Source organism: Cuculus canorus, chromosome 6 (assembly GCF_017976375.1).
Source record: "Cuculus canorus isolate bCucCan1 chromosome 6, bCucCan1.pri, whole genome shotgun sequence".
Lineage (NCBI taxonomy): Eukaryota > Metazoa > Chordata > Aves > Cuculiformes > Cuculidae > Cuculus > Cuculus canorus.
The window spans coordinates 3283870-3303527 of NC_071406.1; the positions used below are offsets into that span (position 1 = coordinate 3283870).

At 38.7% G+C, this 19658-nt stretch overlaps 1 long non-coding RNA gene across 2 annotated transcripts in view; it reads left to right on the forward strand.

Annotated features, from left to right (window-relative positions):
• LOC128852530 (uncharacterized) overlaps nt 1–19658 on the forward strand; it is a 154619-nt gene that overhangs the window by 27849 nt on the left and 107112 nt on the right. Inside the window, exon 2 of one of the 2 annotated variants that reach the window (XR_008450429.1) lies at nt 4875–5034. The exons of the other annotated variant lie outside the window; for it this stretch is intronic. This is a non-coding gene — a long non-coding RNA (uncharacterized LOC128852530). The remainder of the gene's footprint in view (nt 1–4874; nt 5035–19658) is intronic. 2 annotated transcript variants of the gene reach the window in all.

The window sequence follows — 19658 nt, forward strand, 5'->3', positions numbered from 1 at the left end:
TATGCCACAGTAGGATGTTGTTCTTTTTCTGGTAGAATTTGAGTTCCATTGGTCTAATATTCTCAAGTTTCTTCTTCTGCAGTACTTCTGATACGTGGTAGGTCCATGATTTCATGAAATGTCTGTCATTTCTTAACCACTGTTCAGCATAAAGTAACTTTACTTGGGTGATAATCTCAAATCATTTTGTGAAGGATTAATTAAATCAGTGATTCTCCATCAAAGCGGAATTTCTAATCTCCGTTGGGTGTTTTATTCAGATTCTGGATATGATTTTGGTTTGGATAAGGAACTGGGATTCTGGTAGTGGAACTCTGAAATGAGCCAATTAGTCTTCTCTAATGTATCTTCCTACTCATTCTTTAAAACCTTTATGCCATGAATCCTGTTTCCATGTTAATGTGAAATGCCAAAATCCCCAGTTTTATACAGTAGTTTCATAGCTGCATTCCTCATCTTTTGTAACTGAAAATTCTTGCACAAATCCATTCATTACGTCACTGAGTTAAGAGTGACTTTGATAGTCTTTTTGCTTTTCTCTTTACCTTGGTCTGCACTACTTACGGATGCAAAGTTCATTTAAATATTTTTTCCATTTTTTCCCTTATTTACAGAACATTTTGATTCCCACGTGCTGTTCCAGCTTTTCTGTTCTTCTACCCAAGCTCTTTAATTTATTTTGATTGTTCTTAGTATGGTGGTGTATTCACTGATTGGGCACCAGTCAGGCTAGTGGTGTATGAGGGAATAATGAGGTTTGGAGGACATGGTTAGTGTCTGAGATAGGAACCAGTTTTGAAGGAAGACGAGGATTCAAGCCTGGTGAGGCCATAATGAAATGTCTGGGAAGAGGAGCAGTAAGTCCACGGATAAAGGCCTGTGGCAGTAGAGAGGAAGGTGTGATGAAATGGCAGGAGAAGTAACAACATGGAACATGCCGAGCAGTTCTGGTGTGACATGACCAAGCTTTGTTAATCCATTCCTGTTGGAATTGGATGTATACAACAGTGTAGTCTGTGTATGTGTCCGCCCTTTCCCTGTTTGCTTCTAAAATTGTTGATCAATTTTCAGCTACTGAGAGGAAGGGTCGTGATGATATTATTAATTAACTATAAATTTCGTGAAAGTAAGCACTTGGGTAAATGGGGTAGGCTCAAATTAGTGACGGAAAAGCTGCATCATCAGTCCAGCTGTGACAAAGTGAGAAATCCATGCGGGAAAGAGGAGGAAACCATGCTTCGTAAATGCTCCTTCTGGTGGAACCACTTATGTACCACTGATCCAGTTTATTAAACCAAAAATAACATTGAAAACATTAACTCTGCAAAGTCAGACACTTTCAACCCAATATAATTAAAGTAACCTTTGCGGTTTCTGCTTCTGCATTATGACACAGGCTGAAATCACACAATCTGCACAATGTCTTCTGTTTGATCAGTGCACGGAATGGGAAGTCTTCAGCCAATGTGTTATCCACGCAACTCACTGTATATCCGAGTGTTTCTCATACTGTGCGGTCTTTGAACCCAGAAGATGTCATTACTAATTTGTTTCATTTACTATTCAGTAGTGTATATCTGTTAAATATCTGAGTGCTTTGGAAATGTTAGTTAATTTTCACAACCCCCTAGTGGGGACTGCGATTTCTCTGCTAATAGATTAGGAGCTATGGCATGGGGATGTTATCAGAGATCAGCTCCCCGAATACTCCAGGTGATAAGCAGATCATGACACTGGAGTCTCCAGGTTTGGAGCACAGTTCCATTGGCATTAGCCGCAGCTGGGAAGGAACTCATGCCTACTGCTCCATAAAGCTAGAGACACAGAAATAACAGCCTGCTGGGATTCATTTGGGTTGGGTAACTCGCTCCACATCCCACTGGAGTCTGTGATAGAGATGATGCTTTTTCTTTCTGTCTCTGTCATACACTGTCCACCTTGTGCAACAACCGAAATTGGTAGATATCAGAGATATTAAGTATATTTCTGTACAATTATTATTACACAATTATACAGATTATATGATTATCACAGATAACTGTTCCTTTTTTTTAATCTAATCTTAATACTTCCTGAGAGCAAATATTTGTTGTGAACTGAATAAAGAAAGGCCTGTAAAGAAGTGATCAGGAAAATAAATGCAGCATCATAATGAGGATTGGGGTACAGTTAGGACTGTCCACAGTTCCTACAGTCTAAACATTTGTTTTTTCAGCTCTGATGTTCTTCCGGCAATGTGTGGGTGAGAGAAAGGCAGAGACAGGCAGAAAGACAAAAGAGAAAGGCTCTTACTTTTGCAGTTCTTGAGTTCAAACTCATTGTAATTAAGTATTAATTTTTCTTAGATTAGAAATTATTAAAAAACCGTGGCTGGGGTTGTAATGTGAGATGACCCAAAAAGGAGGGTTTGCTTTTGAACCAGTGCAGAGTGAGTTGCAATCCTAACGTATTAAATGACTTGTAAATACATCCAGTAATTGTGTGTTAGTGGAAACTGTTGTGCATACACTGCACGTGCCTCTCTGTCACTGCAAAATTTGACTGTTGTTCAGAGATCTGACGGTAAGAAGCTTTTTTTTAAGAAGTCTGAAAGGAATAGGAAAACTCATGGTTCAGAGCATGAGCCAGAAGAGAGTCAAGTCAAGAATATTCCTCTCTGGGCAAACTATCTTATAGTAGCTTATGTCAAGGCTTTGTGTTCTCTCTAGGAAACACCCAGCAGTGGCTGTTTTCAGGGAGAAGATGCAGTAACTGGTGTTGTCCTATCTTTGGTATTTTGTGATATGGTTTTGTAAGACTTCCTCATTATAAAGAAGAAATTGCTAAATACATCTTAAGTCAAAACAGAGAAATATCTAGACAGCCTACAACATAATAGGGTAAAGATCGAATTCTACCCTTGCTTAAATTCAAGCATTTCGTTAACATTAATAGGGCTGCATGTGTAACTGATAGCAAACTTTGGCTAGTAAACCTTGAAGGATTTCAGTTTAAAAAGAGATTTTTATGTACGGGCCAGGAAAAAAACAGCTGAAACTGATAAAATGCAATTTATATCACCATAATGACAGTGCCTAGTAGTAAGATGTTGGGGTTTTTTTCCCCTTGAAGTGGGTAAAGATTGTTCCCAGACGGAAGCCTTCATCACAAGCCAACTTTTAACTGCAAGATAAATGTCTGAACTGGTGAGTTAAGTGTTGCAGACATTTATTTTTTTTTTTTTTCATTCTGGAAACGTTTGCATGCATTCCTATGGTGCAAAAAACACTATAGAAAGTAGGATCTTTATCAGTGTCACATCTTCACAAAGCTGGAGAGTAGGATCTTCTCACCATTGGAATTTAACTTTCGTCTTAAATATATCTTGGAGTCTTCTTTGCGGGAACGTATCATACCTTCCACATTACTTCCATAAGTAAGAAAGTCTCAGTTTTAACACTGTGATCCTAGATACTTTGATAATGAAAACCTTAAAGTTTCCGTGGTTTGAAGAAAGTTTGGTATTATACTTTGTTCTTCTCCATCTAACATGAATAAATATGTGTTTTCCACTTTCACATTATTTATTTATATGGGAGGATAATGATGCAGAAGATGGCACTTGCGGTCAGAAATATTTCCATCCACAGCTGGGGAGTCAACACTTTATCCTGTTTCTCTGAGATGTAAAAATCAGAAGCAGTGCATAATCATGGAATAGAAAAAAAATGTAGTAAAATACTGTAGTCTCCAAAAATACGCTTTTATTCCAGAAGGTGAGGCTCAAAAAACCTGTGAAATTTTGTCATTCCCAGCACTGTGCACCGACAAACACAAATTTCCTGCTCTTTCAGCACAGCTTTTTCTGGTTGGCTGTGCCTAGAGGGGAATCTTATAGCCACGAGCTATGAAAGACATCCAGCATCTCCCTTGAACTTGAACATGCCAGAAGCCCGAGCTGCTCTGTTACACCTCCAGATCAAGGAGCTGTTTCAAATGGAAGGTTATTAATTACTGTTACTCTGATAGTTCAGATTAAACGTATACCTCATATACCAAACCTCACAACCATCAGAGGGCATAACCCTCCTGTAGGGCACTGAATCCGTACTGTGGCCCTACGAAAGGTCCCCTGCTTCCCCCTGAAAGTCAGAGTTTGGCCGGTCCACTGACAGCCAAGTGCAGGATGGAGCAGCACGTGCATTCCTTTCAATATCCGCGTGCAGAAATGACACCTATATTCACACACCTGGAATACACCTTGCAAGGTATTAGTGCCACGCAATCAGCTGCTGGCAAGAGTCACGGCATCTCGATTAAAACAAAGAAAATAGCGTGTTTTCTTCTCTGAGCAGTAGAAACCAGGTACTTCAGCAAAGCAGGATAACTCAAGAGCTGATGAATAAATAATACCAGCGAATGAATAATTTAAGTGTAGTGTCAGATGCCTTGAACAATCTTTATCCTTGAAACAATAAAGTGTGACCACATTCAGTATGATTGTGTGCCATATACAGAGAGGCTATAGGATTAAAGCCCTGCTTTTGGGGATCTGGACTATCGGGCTTTAGATGTTGAGCAGTATCTCACTTGTCAGGAAGCGAGAGCACTAAACTCCTACCCTGAAGTTTAGGAAGGGCATGTGGCTTTTCTCAGATTGTTATGCTTTGCCTCAGCTGCTGAGGATGGAGTAAAACGCCGTTAGGTGAAGCTGATTAAGGTACTTCAGCCATGCAGGGAGTTGTGGGAACATTAATTGCAGCTGGTGTACAGGCAGCAAAAGCTTTCTCCAAGTTTCCCTCCCTAAAAGAGGGATGGAAATCTTTCAAAAGGCAAAAGGACTTGTAGCTACTTTTTGTTCTATTTAATATAGCTCATTAACGTAATTCTTTCAGGTGTTTTCAGCAATTGAAAGTCCAGATTGGGGCAAACCTCTGCAAAACTGACCTCCCTGGGTACGTGGTCTCCTTGCTGGTTTCCAGACCTGCCCGCGGTGACGTGCGGATGGCTTTTCCCACCTGGAGGAGTCATAAAGCGAATGCTTTGGTGTCCGTGGTAAGTCCTGTGCAAAAGGGGTGGCTTTGGATAAGTGTGGTGAATTTCATCTTACTCAGTCAAAGCAAAAGAGGAGTTTGACTGTGAGTGAGAAAGGATTGCTCTCATTAATTTTATTATATAGTTTATACCTTGAGAAGTCTGTTTTATTTGAAAAAGTTTGGTTTATTTTTTAACATAAACGGAAGGTCTTTTGAAAATGCCCACAGGGAAAACATTTCTCACTTATCTTCACCTCATCTTCACAGAGGTTTTTTTTTTTAAGGTTATTTGAATAATTCAGGGCAAAATTCTTCTTTTGCTCTTGGAGGACATCTGTGAAAAAAGGAACCATTGTAGTATAGGCAAATTCAAGCTTATAGTCCTGTAAAAGAATTTATTTCTTAAAATAGTATGAGAAAGCATGGAATGTAAGAGCTCTTTAAACCTGGGATGGTCTGGAATAAAACCATGGTTGAGTTTTCACGGCCTTAAACATTTTAGCAAATACTTTCTATGGACTTTGACATGGATTGTTAATAAATAAAATGAAAGACTTGGGAAGGAAAGGTACTTTGTATGTTTTGGTGAGGAGGAAATGGGAGATGCATTCCCCAGGTATCTGTAGGTGAGGACACGCTGCTAAAGAAAGTCAGTGATACCTATAAGATATATCTTGTGCCGTAATTCCAGCTAGCGTGTTGGGATAAATAACATTTGAAAAGTGTGGGATTTTTGGTTGGTTGGTTGTTTTTTTCTTTTTTAAGTTCAGGAAGGTCTCGGTTCCTTTTCAGTGTGTAGAGTGATGTATCTCCTGAATGTGCTACTTTACTACCACTGGCAAGCTATTTGATTTCTAATAGTTGTGGAAATCTTATTATTGACATAATTAATGTTTTATTTACATTGTCATGATGCGTACTCGGATCTCGTGAGCTGTGACAATATTTTTTAGTGTGCTTCAAGTTAACAAAACTGAACATCTCATCAAAAAGTCCATCAGCTGCACAACTCATAAACAATAGAAAAGTAGGAGAAGGCACAGGGAATAGGTTAGGGAGTGGAAAACTGCCTTTTTTCTGCTATAATCTTGGCTTTTATTTCATTTTTGTTTCTTCATTGTGCACTGCAGAAAAGTTTTGGATTATGTGACTGAGGCACCACAATTAATTTAAACCAGAAAAATGCCACTGTTCATTCATATATACAAATACCAAAAGACAAATAAAAGTTTTATTTTTCTTTTTTCATCTTATGTTGCCATTAAAATTAAAAATGCTGGATCAGAAATGATGGGGAAAATTGGAGTACAACTTCTCAAAAGAAATGTCTAGGGTGCATTTGACACTACAGAGTCAAGGAAAAATAGATAATATTTCATCAAAGGAGTGTGGAAATATTCCTGAAACTGAAGTTGCTGGATTTTTAATGGGTGAAATCTGCTGCTAGTCAAGAAGGAAATCTGGCATTGAGTACACATCTGCACATGTTTATCTACGCTATTGTCTTTAGTGTAGTAGTCTTTATAGTGATTAAATTGCACCAGGGAGTGGCTGTGAGACGGTGCAGTGTTAATGAAGCAAATTACTGTGGGGGAATATACTTTAAACTGGAAGTCTGATCTTTATTTTGAATTTCTGGCCAGTTACAGGATTTCAAATTCTCCTTCCGGAGATTGAAGGGGGTTTTTATCCCACTTTCCTGTTAGGAGTTCAGCCAAGATATATTATAAGCAGGAAACCAGGTGAGGGAAATAACTGTAGGAGCAGGGAGAGGGGCAAAGACAGAGGCCAGGACAGATTTTTTTTAACCTTATTTAAATGCTGTTGTGCTGCTGAAAAGAAAAATCTACTCCAGGGCAGATATCGCCCAAAGAGCCGTGTGAGATGAGGAGAAGGAAAACAATCTGTCTTTGTGCTTTGTTGTCCAATGGTGTCCTCTTAAGCTTAAGGAAAAGGATATTAGGAGGTTTATCATTTGGGAAGAAGTCTAGTCTTCTGGGTAGAAGCACTACAGATACTTTTACACCTTTGTTTGATGCGCTGCCAAGGCTGGTGATTAAAATTATAGGAGTTAAGGTAAACGTAAGCGAGAAAATGTAGCTCACAATTACATTGAATTGTAGAGAAAAAAAGAATATCCGTGGCAGGTCTAAGGCAATGAAAAAAATTCTTTTTTGTATTTCCTCCATACCCACAAAAGACAAGACATGATGGGGAAAACAGGAGGGGAGAGAAAGAAAGTAAGAAAGAGGGTGGGTGTTGATGCTGATACTGCCTAATAATTTCATTAAAATTGTAACAGCATCTATATATTATGGAAATTAGTGGCTAAGAGACTGCAAATTCCTGGCAGAGATTTTGGAGCTGTATGGGTGGCTTAAGGTGTTGTCTTCAGAGGTGTTTGTTGCTTGAAGGTGGATCAAAAAGAATTTGTTACAGGCTGAGCTGTACGCCAGTTTCTGCCTTAAAATGGGAAAGGAGACATTGTATTTGGAATATAAATAATAATTTAAGATGGGATTAATTTCGTGTAATGCCAACCCCCTAAAAAAAGCATTCAGTCTTGTCACCTAGCTGGGCTGCGTCTGTAAGGAGGATAGACAGATTAATCACTTGTTTCAGACACACCTTTTAGTGTGGTATCATAGGCTATTCATTGAATTAATTTCTGTGTTAAGTCTAAGAACCGGATTTTACTTGTAGCATCTGTTTTTTAGAAAGTTGTGAAACTGTGATGTTACTATTTTTGAGGTTAGGAAGTCCACTAGCAATAGCCTGCACTGAGAGCTTATTTAAATATATATATTTTAAAATCAACGTATTTTTAGTCTTAGTTTGAAAGACTAATTGTTGGGTGGTGGTGTGTCTTGCTTGGCTGATGTGAAGTGACCACCGTTCCTGGTTTGGTTTTTTTTCCCCTATGGAAGGTATTTACTGATTGTGGTTGGTTCAACCTAAAACTATGACATTTTTTTCTTCTTTAGTCTTTTGACCATCTCGGGAATCTTCTCAAACTTTCCCATTTCTCCTATTTGTGAAGAGCTGACCTTTGTATTAGTCAATAACTAATTCCTAATAACTATTTCCCATTCTCCAATGTTGTTAATTTTAGATTTGATGAAATAATTACTATACCTTTTCTTATTTTTGGTTGATATTCTAGAGTCAAGGGCTCTTGCAGAGCTTCCCTAAAACTGCTTTATAAGGATATCCAAATCACAACTGTATTTTGGCATACAGAAGATCCATGTAATGTGGGGCTGATTGATTTTTACTGTGGTTTCTTAATCAAAATGTCATGTATAAGGAAGTCAAGATAGATGCTGAAGTGTATCACATAAACTTGATATCGCTGTTATTACCCAAACTCATGATCTCATTAAAAAGATCAGGTTAGTGTGATACAATTAGTTTTCAAAAAACATGCAAACTCCCTAAAAAAAGTAGTACTACATCTAATTCTTTATTAATTTGTGTCCTGTATTTGCAATTGCATTACCTTGTCCCAGATGTAGGTTAGGCTGACACACATATTCGACATTTTTCTTGAAGAAGAGTATGGGTTTTCTTTATTTTATTTTAATCTATTAGCTTGTTTCTATTTTTTTCTGTGTCCTAGTTCTGCCATCTACGTATGGCATTGCTTTCTAAGGTTTTTTCCCCATAAATAAAGTAGAAATTATATTGAGCACTTTTTCTTCTGCTACGTTATAACTTACAAATTGAGGGTTTTTTTTAAAAAAAACTTTAGATTACAGCAGTTTTCTTATTCTGTGTCTTTTTCCCCACTTACCAGTTTTGTACTGATTGTAGTTTCTTATTTATGTTAATTGCTGTCAACCTTTTTCTACTTTGAGATATATAGGAGAGCGTTAATAGCTTTATAAACATTAAATATTTTTGTTACGTCTTTATGATGGAACTTTGGGTACAGCAGATTAACTTCCTTCTGTGCGCAGGCACCAGTCTGTGTTTCACATCTTCTGGTGAAGTGGGAAGTATATAGTAGTATGGAAGTAGAAAAATATATGAGCAAATCACGTTTACATTAGAATTCCGGAAGTGTTTTGGTTAGTTTTAATATATAACTATTCAATTGTGCTTTTTAAGTTCTCCCAGTTTAAAGTTGCTGACTTTTTCTCTTTAGATGGACGTACCTTAGTCTGTTCCCTTGTTTCCTATTGTGATACCAAAACTTAGAGCATAGTTGACTCGGTCATGCAACCTACTGCCCAGTTAGTCTTCGTTAATGAAACAAATGCAAAATCTGGAGGGGGGGACACACAAAATGGGTTTTTAACTTTCACAAAAACATATGTTAAAAATCTCCATTTGCAATTATGAAGTGGATGAAAACGCAGAAACTTTAGAAACGTTCTGTGTGCCTCAGGGCTCTGTTCCATCACCAAAGATCCAAGGATTTCTTGACGTGCAAGTTTGTATTATCTTAGATCAGAGTTGTTGCTTGAGATCTAACCAAGTGATTCACTGCAAACTCATGAGAGCTATAAAGTGAGTTCATCTCTTCAGTTTGTGAGAGTCCATGTGCCAAATTTAAATGAGGAGTCAAAAAAATTGTCCCATGATAATATTTTGAGAAGGGCACACAAGGAGAAAGCTCATGGGCAGCTTTCATTCTGTCTGTTCTACTTTCCGTTTTTGTGTTTTATGGAAAATTAATAGTTACCTGCACCTGTGGTGCCTTATACATTTTAATCTCATTATGACTTTTTCCTGTAGCGTTGGTTTGAATTTTGATGATGAGGTTGCGTCAAACAGAGAATTGTTTCAGCCTCATGATGAATGACAATAAATTCAAAATGAGAATTTTCCATAAAATTTTGCAAAAAAGATTTGTCTGTAATAAAATGAAATGTGTGAATGATCCTAAAGAGCACTTCTTGAGCTTGTGCGGTCTCTTTTTGAACCGTATTCTTGGTGCAGGATGTTTCTGAGAGAGGTCAACCTGTGATTCTTCCACAAGTGAGTTTAGGTGCTGTAACTAATGAGCTAAGAGAGGGCTATAGACAAGAATGCAATACTTCCAGGATGTGGTGGATAAATTATCCTGGTCCTGTCAATGAGTTTCTGCTGCATTAGGCCTCACTCCCTCCCTTTGATATTGCCTGCTTCAAGGATTTGTCAGCAGGGATTTGATGCTGTATTGCTGCAGCAGTACTGCATTTGCTTATAGGTGTCCCTGTGTACCTGCAGTACAGATGCTGAGTTGGTTAAGGTGCTCTTAAGGGTTTGTTGAACTGTCTGTGGCACAATTGCCGGCTTAGCACATCTGCTCTTTGCACGCCCTTGCAAACTGGATTCCATGTTTCACTACAAGGTTCACAGACTTTTGCCGGATGCAGAGGGGCTTTGTGTTCAGCAAATTTTGGGTTGATTGGTTCTGTTTTTTCGCTGCAGACACTTCTAAGGAAGAAGGAGAGCGCTAAGTTTTTTGTAACATGGGACGATAAGGGTATTGTGATGGCAAAGGGTTCTTCATGGAGATGGGCTGCACGGTGATGGATCAGAGCAGAGAGCAAGGAGCAAGCTCTGTCAAGCAGGGAGCTTGCTTGACTCCTGGTTAGTGCTGGATTGGCTTTTGGTCACTCTTTACCATGCAATGTGATGGCAATACAGCTCTATCCTCTTTCCCTTTTGCCTCTGCTGGTCCTGCCTGGCCTCACCTGCGAGGTGAAAGCCTCTTGGGGATGGACAAACCCTCATAACCCCTGGCAGGTCCGTGCTGGCTGCAGCCTACAGACACCCTGGTGAACCTCGTCCGAAACAGCCCAAGACTCCTCTGCCATTCCTCTTCCCCTGCCCAAACGCACTCTATGATATTTTAAATATTAAAACAACATAGAGAGGTAAATCTTCTTAACAACACAAGGACAATTAAGCAGGCAACTTCCCTCGGTAATAATGGAAAGTTCTGTAGCTAATTCCCTACCCATACTGCGCAGAATATGAATCCCATAAAATACAAATAACTTCTCCCTTAGCACCTGTAACTTCTTCCTAATATTTAAAATTTATTTACGTTTCATTTAAATAAATTTTAAAATTGCAGCACAAGCGGTGTGTTTGCATATCTGTGCTGTATATATGTATTATGGACTGCTTCTGTGGAAGGGGCTGTTGTGGAATAAAGTGCAGAGATCTATAACAAACCATTTCTATCTTGCAACTTTTGACAGTCTCTCCTGCAATTTGGTCACTGCTTTGCCTGGAATTCTTAAAAAAAAAAAAAAAGTCTAAAAGCAGCTGAAGATAATCCCAAATAGCACAAGTTTGAAGCAAATAAACCAGCAAAAACCTACAACAAAAAGTAGCAGTGTTTTTGGTGGTGCTTTAGGGATGTGCAGATACAAAATCCTAATCTTCTCAGGGGCGTACAGGAAAGCTGGGGAGGGGCTCCTGATGGGGGAGTGCAGGACAGGATGAGGGGGAATGGCTTTAAACTGGAAGAGGGGAGATTGAGATGAGATCTTGGGGAGAAATGTTTTGCTGTTCAGGTGGGGAGGCCCTGGCCCAGGGAGCCCAGAGCAGTGGTGGTGCCCCATCCCTGGAGGGGTTCCAGGCCAGGTTGGATGGGGCTTGGAGCCCCTGAGCCAGTGGGAGGTGTCCCTGTCCGTGGCAGGGGGTGGCACTGGATGGGCTTTGAGATCCCTTCCAACACAAACCATTCCATGATTCTGTGAAAATACTTAAATCTGGCTCTTTGTATGTTAGTGAACATTAGCTGTTTTCTTGTATTGTCATCCATTAGATTGCATTTTGCACCAGACTTGCTCAACTCTAAGGCAGTGTAGATATCCTTTGCATTTCATATGATTTAATCTTATCGCCTGTACCAGCTACACAAAACTCTTTAAGTGTGTATGCTCAAACTCTGATGGTATGGTGGCCTAAAAGGAAAATCGGGAAAAGAAACCATTTTCATCCATTCCTGAGCTAGCCTGGGGCAAGACCAATGCAATCCTGGAGCGACGTGGAGTCGGTCAGCACTGCTGTACCCCATACATCTTCTCCAGTGGTGTGCCAGCCCATAGCTAACGAAGAGGATAAAATGAGTAGATCAGCAGAAATATTATGGGAAGACTATATTTTTATGCTTTGCATAAGCTCAGTAGTTGATATTTCAAATACAACCAATTAACTTAGGACTGTGAGGTCTGGCTGTTCCTTTCTCTTACAAGAGGAAATTTGCATCCTGGTTTATGTATGGATACAATACTCTAGAGGGTATTTGTCCAACTGATGTGCTGGTCTTTGGATGACAGCAGTCACAAAGCTCACACAGGCTCAGCACTTCAATAAACAATTTGTGGTCCCCAGGAACCACATTGTGCCCAGATCTTACCGTGATTCAAGATGTGAAGGCAGACAAAAAATATTGCTGTTTGCCGTGATTTTCTTCTGTAGACTCAATTTAAAAGAAATCCAAACTCAATATACCTCTCGGGCAGCATTTTTCATGCACAAAGAGAGGACTACAGGTATCAAGTCTGCTGTACAGCGTGTGCCCAGATATCACACTCAGTCTTGGTGTAAACGGTGTGTCTAGAATGTGTGTACAAAACAGTATAATAAATAAATTGACGAGGTTTGTATCCATAGATGCACCAGTTTCATTTCCATGAAGTGATAAAACGGCTCATGGCCTCATAGAATAGGTTTTAATCTTTTCCAGGGAAGGTAGGCTTGTAGTATTTTATTTGACCCTTCTTTTATGTTTCTTTCAGTGTTCTGGTATAGAACCAACCCAATATAATTCAATTCACTACTACTTTACCCTTCAGTTAAAACAAACCTACAGTGAGCACACAAAGGCCACTGTGATGGTATCTTCTTTGATCTTCAGCTTGCTCAATCTACTTCCTACTGTGCTGGCTCACAATTTCATTTTAATAGTTAAGTAGTTTGGACATCATTAAAAGAACTGTGTCTGGAGGCAGTGATATGGCACTGATCAGTTTGTCAAGTAATTCCATTAAAAAAAGTTCACAGTTCTGTCCTGATATGATGTAGAGAAAATGTCTCATTAAAAACAACTTTTGTAAAATACTTTCACCCATTTCAACTTGAAAAAAAATGAGGATAATTTCTAGAGACTAGCTCTTTCCAGTCTAATACATCATCTTCTTTTAATCTCCACTAGTTCTTGCCTCTTTTTTTCTAGTAATTATTAATAATTTTGTTACTCTGCTTAATTTTCATAAGTGGGCTCAAATATATTTTTGGAAACTCTACGAATGAAGGACCAGGATACGATTCAGGCTAAATGCCCGTTCAACATGAAAGTAGGGTCAAACACAAGCCTATCAGCCCTGGGCAAGATTAAAACCCATTTCTTCCAAACTGGCTAAAACATAATAGAGCCTCATTTCATGGTTGTGTCCACAAAAGGAATCGGATAAGTACCTACCAATGAACTTACCACAGAATACCTCTAAATTTGTGCCAATCTCCTACCTTAATCCATACAAGTAGTTGATTTTCCTCCTGTAGGCATTGCAAGAAGCCTTTCGTGCTTATACCACAGCATTAGTACTAAAGTCTCAAAAATGTTCTCAATCTAGAACTCTGCCTTTATGCTGTGTGACTTTTAATCCATTTATTTTTTCCAACAAGTCGTCTTTCTTTCTCAGCCATTATCCCTAGACAACCAGGTGGTAACACAATACTAAACGGCTGGGCTTTTTCCATGCCTGGCGAATTCATCCTGGAGGTAGTCACCTGCTTTAACACTGCATTTTGCCTGTTGGGAGGCAATTCAACCTTCTCAAATCTCAAGAAAACGCTTGCCTGTTACAAGTTCTGGGTTGAGGTTTGTTTTTTTTTGGTTGCTTCTGTAGGTATTTTTGGTGTGTTTGTTTTTTTGTGTGTGTGCATTCTTCTTTAGCTAAAGAAACGCTCACTGAACAGGAGAAGGAAATGGATTGCAGCTTAGTGGTTGATGTATTTTTATTTATTTTTTAATTTTAGGTTTGTTTGTTCTTTTTTTTTTAATCTAGAAAATGTAGTGAGTCCAGTCCACTATTATCCTTTGTATTTAATGATGTGCGCATCCTCGATGCACTGTGTAGGTAAACAGAGCAGGTAATTTTGATTAATTCCTATTTACCCAAATATCCCACCCAACCTGGGTACAAAGTATGCCTTTATACAATGAAATAGTTAAAAACGGGTTCCAAAATACAGATTATTATTATTAGGGCAAAGTCATGAGAGATTGTGAAGTTGTTGTATTACAGCAACGTGGGCAGGAGGAAATGTTGGCTGACATGAGGATGTGCAGTAGTTTTCCGTCTCGTAACAGCAGAAGCAGCCGGCTATAATCTCTGTGGAGTAAGGAGAGCAGGAAGGGATGTCAGCTAGCTCCGGATCAGTTTGCCTTAAGATGTGTCACTCTGTTTTTTTAAGTTTCTACTTTTGCAATGGGACTTTAGTTTGTGTTTTGTATTAGCTGAAGATTATACGGGCAAGGATGTTTCGCTGTGCTACTAACGGAGAAGGTGACGGATAGGCAGTGATGCCTGGTTTTCATGGTGGTATTTTCAGTTGGGCTGAGTTTAGTCTTCTGTGTGCAGGCAGAGATTTAATTACACCTTTGTATTAATAGTCTAGTCCTTTTAATATTACTCTTTTACATGATAGAGAGCTATAAGCAGGCAGGAAGAGGTACATACATCCCATACTGTAATTTGGGCTCATTTGAAAGCAAACTGCTACCTGTGCCTATTACTCTTAGAAAGGACTAGGGATCTTTTGGCCAAAAATGTTTCTGTGTGCACGTCTCGTCAACAGAGGTGCGTGAATACTGAGGTTCAATTAAGATGGCACTAAAAACGTTGCCAGTTTAATCTCTCGGTTTAGATTCTCCGATGTAGCTCTTTTGTTTGTCAGATGGAAAATAATATATTTGAAAGTTGGAGTTTAAACAAAATAGAAGCAATTTACATCCAGCAAAGGCTGTAAGGAAGAACCAATAGATAGAAAAAGATGAAAGAATGGTATGGAAAGTGCTTCTCTGCGGTGGTTTTGCCTTTTATAAATTCTTTTAAGAAACTCCAATAGTAATAGATATGTAACTTTATAATTTCTAATCCTTTTGTCTGAGCAGGTATTCCTCACCTGCAAGGATAGGGTATGAAATGATTTTCAATGTATAAATGAATGTGAATCTCCGTTTTCCCACCCCAAGGAAAAAAAAAATAGCGAGACAAACCCATAGAGAATACCTCGAGCCCTGGTATCTCTTAAAATAACAGATGAAAAAAGAAATTTGAAAGCAAAACGAAAAGATAAAGAAGCATCAGCCGCTCAAACCCCCTAGGTATTCTACCTTCCAGTGTGCACCATCTGACTGACACACTTCTCCATATGCTGAGGAGGAGAAAGAACTATTCCCAGCTAACCCACAATTATGCCTTCATTATTTCTTTTTAATCTTCTCAGAGTTCCCATAGGGCCTCATATTTGGTTAGATGAATGTCCCTGCAACAGACAAACTTAGAAAGCTCTGCGAGCCTCGAAGAAAACTTTCATGTTCTGTTTAGTGCAAATTTGGTCCTAAGCTATTTTTATCTTCCCCTCACTCTCCTTTTCATTCTATCATTACGTAAATTATTTTCCATGCTGCTTTCAGTCTCTCTTGTGGAGTTGAAAGATTTGTTAGTGTGGAATAGGAATAATAGACACTTCAGTAATATTTTTTTTCCCAATGGTGTTTTTAGAGGTATTTTGTATTAGAGGGTTTTTTTTTTTTTTACAGATGAGTTGGTTTTCCGATGTAAAGCAGGATTTGGACCACTTAAATGATTCCATAACAAAACATTCTAGAAGAAATAGTGGGACTTACTAGTCATGTCAAATGTACTTTATATACTTCACACTTTGTTCCATGCAGATCTAACTGAGATAAAATGATATAAAAGGAGATAAGTATTTTTGCCTACCTATTCTGCGTGTAAAGTTATTTTGCTTGGGGGCCCAAAGTATAAGCAGTATAGTATTAATATGGTGAAATTGCTACAATTATGTTGTACTCCTACATTACCTTTGATGTGATACTTTGCAAATTGTTCTGTGCAGAATTATTCTGCTATGTTTACATTGTAAATGTCATTTTGTGACAAGATACTTCGAGATGTATATAATGACTTATAGTAAACTTTATGGAAGAATCATAAATAAGAGATTAAAATCTTATATGTTGTAATGGTTTTTTTTTGGCATCATTTTTCTGTACCACCTGTCCTAGTCGCTTGTATTTAGGAATTGTCTTTCTTTTGCACTTTAGATGCTTACTTAGTGAATTTAGTGCTAAAAGAAGGTGATTGAAGGACAGGGCTGCCTTTCCTGTCACTGCGTTATCCTTCCTTTTATGTGTTCGTGGTGGAGGTGTTTAAATGCTGGGCTAACTGCTGAAACACTCCAGTCTTCCTTTGACTTCAACATATGGTTTAAGTCCATCAAGCTCTGTCTCATGATCTCAGCTTCTGTCAAACTTCGAGCTGGAACCAAATGATTTCTATTGTGAGGGCGAAGAAAATGAATTAATAACCATTTTGTTAGTTTAGGGTAAAGTCTTTGTAGTTACGGGTCCATGTTGAATTGGAATAAACTGATTCCTTGGAGCACACGTCTCGTCAAGTCCAGGAGAGTTATCTTCTTACTCCCCGTTATTTTTAATATAAAAAAATTAGTGTGGGAACCGTCCCAAAGGATGGTTTGCATCAAGAAATGCAGAAGACAAAACAAAATAAAAAACAAAAAAAATATAGTCAGTGTTGGCTGGAATAAATTTGTGTGATTAGGGAAAGAGCATCAATTCCGGTGTATTGAAAAGACAACAGTTCTGCATTTCCAGAAACTTAAAGAAGAAATGTAAACCACATTGGTGGTTACACTCCTAACTGGAAGCAGGAAAGTACTGCTTCTCTGGAACAGGGTCAGACACAACCTTTTACTGTGGCTTGGGAATGAAGGCTGCAGAAATGCACTTAATGGACCGAAAAAGAGCGTGTTGAAAATAGATTCATGAATGATAATTTGAAAAATAAGTTGCCAGTCTCAATAACTTCTTAAACCCACATCTTAGAAAGCATTTATGCTATTTTTGGAGTAGTATGAAGTCCATCAAAAAGCGCAATTGGCTTTGAATGCAATAAAATAAAAATCAGGTTTGTAATTATGGTCTGGTTAAAATCTTCAAAAATGAGAGAATGTTTCTGCAGGAGACAGTAGATTTGTGACAGCCTCTGAAATGGAAGTAGTCGGTAGCTATTGGTAATCTTTGTATTTCATTAAGTATAAGTGTCTTAAGGTGTTTTACTGGATTGCCCCTTAGTAAAGTTTTACTTTAATTTTTTCTTAAACGGATTAAACCTGTAATTTTATATGTTTAAAGCATATTTTGTTCCCTTAAATACATGCTGAAAGAATTAAAGACAAGTCAATAAAATGAGAATGTGTTTATTAGACCATAAAACTATTTCGAACATGACCTGTTATGCTGCTAATGAGGAAGGAATTGCTCTTGGTGGGATGTAAGAAACTCACCTTTCCCTGTTGTCCTACCTGAGGACATTGAGTCTTGCGCAGTCACAGGGGAGGACTCGACAGATTATTTTTAATAGTGCTTTGGGAGTTCTGTAAGTCTGTCTGTGGGTTGGGTTTGTTGCATTATTTGTGGTTTATGGCATAGATAGACTTGTCGGGTGGGGTTTGCTGTGGCATAAGACGATTGTGTGGCACTGTGTAGCTGCACTTTGAAGAACACAAAGGAGAGGAGGAGGCAGCTTTGCGTCCAAGTAATTTGCTGCCCACCAGGTCTTTGCACCTCTTCGTGTCTTTGCCACCTCCTGCCGCTTGCCCAAGCGGATGTGCTGATGAAGCGCTGGTGTTGTCCCTGGGCCGACATAGTCATCAGCAGAGTTTGTTTTGAATAAACATGAAAAAGAGAGGGGAATGAGTCAGGTTGAAGATTTCCTAGGTGTGCTTGTGCTGGAAGGAAGGGTGGTGGTTTATGCTTGTAAACTCTTATTAGAAGGCCATTTTAAATGTGTGTCAAGGATACCCCAGAGACCTGGCTTGCTGCTATCTCCAGTTGCCTTTTGAAGATGGGGCTTTGAATACTAGTATTGGTTTTCCTGAAATAACGTTGGTCGTGACTGTTGCAAATGGATTTTCTGAGTAAAAACAGTTTTTGGAAGACAAAACATGGATATACAGCATGCCTTATATAAATGTGTATACATTTTCGACACTCTTCCCTTAGGTTGGGCTTTCTTTTTTTTTTGGTGATGGTGCTAATCCAGTGATAACTTCTCCTGCAAGTTCATTCCTACCCCGAGGCTCAGTCTCTTAAGGACATACTGTGAACTGATGCTTAATTAACCACCTGCCTCCCCAGTAAGAGCTTACTCCGATACGATCCTGAAGGGGCTTTTCATAAAGGAAAACTTAGTTTTGTTATTACAGTAACTCATTTTATATTGTTTCAGCTTGCTTTGCGTCATTGCAGACGGGATGATGGGAATGGTATCTCGGTGGTCTTTTGAGGGCACCAGTTTTATTAAGATGTATGTGTTGGAGATGAAGATTAAGATCTTTGCAGGAGTTAACCGAGTCGTGCCATGCGAGTAAAAGAAAATCACATTTTTTTTTTTATATTACTTTTTTTCTTTGTCATGAAGCAAGGTTAGGTTAAGATTTGAAAGTCAAAGGATCAACCAACGAGGCAGCTTTAAACCCATAATCTTAGCCATTGCTGTAACTCAAGTAAACCTTAGCTTGTTTAAAGCTGAAGTGCTTCAAGTTAAGCAGCTACAGTCAAATTAAGTTTTCAGACCCCGTGATGGAACAAATTTAATGAAGTTTCTATTTAAAGTTGTGCTGTGAGTGTGATGTTATGTACTGGTACAAAGTGCCAAGTGGTGCGCCCGTGTATTAAGCTGAATATATAATCTTGTGTGGTTGAGTTTTCAGGCATGGATATCACTCAGCAGAAGGAAATGAACACATACGGATAATGCTCAAAGATAATTATGCTAGTTTTTCAGCCTAAATACCTTGGAATCTACAAAGACAGTTCATAGACAAAGGGGACACTAGTAAAATTCACTGCAATAGATTTCTCCGTTCATAATGACAGGAACATCTCTCTCAATATTACTTAGCTAATGAAGGAATAGATCTGCTGTGAAGTTCCTAGGAGGCTCATTTTCTTGAGTACAGTAGTAAAAGTTAGCTGATGAATGACCTAAACTGCTTAATGTTTCTACTTATAACTTCTGAGCAGCAAGGCGTATCTCGGAGAGTACTGAAGGAGTTATCCTCAGGAGGCCCCAGTGTCCTTGTAGGTTGTCAGAGTCAATGAGCCAGGTTTATTTCAAATGGCTCCTTAAATGAACATTTATTTTGTGCCAGTAACACGTTTTTGATTAACAGCTCCTTTTGACTAATTTGCTTCCCAAAACAGCCCAATAAAGGACTCGTTTAAAACATAATTAAAAGCATGTTATTGCTAGTAGTTAATACTGATTAAAACAGGCATTAAGACAATTATCGTTGAAGGAAAGTAAGCACCCCGTAGTTAGTATAGAATCCATTCTTACAGTTTTTATGCACTGCATA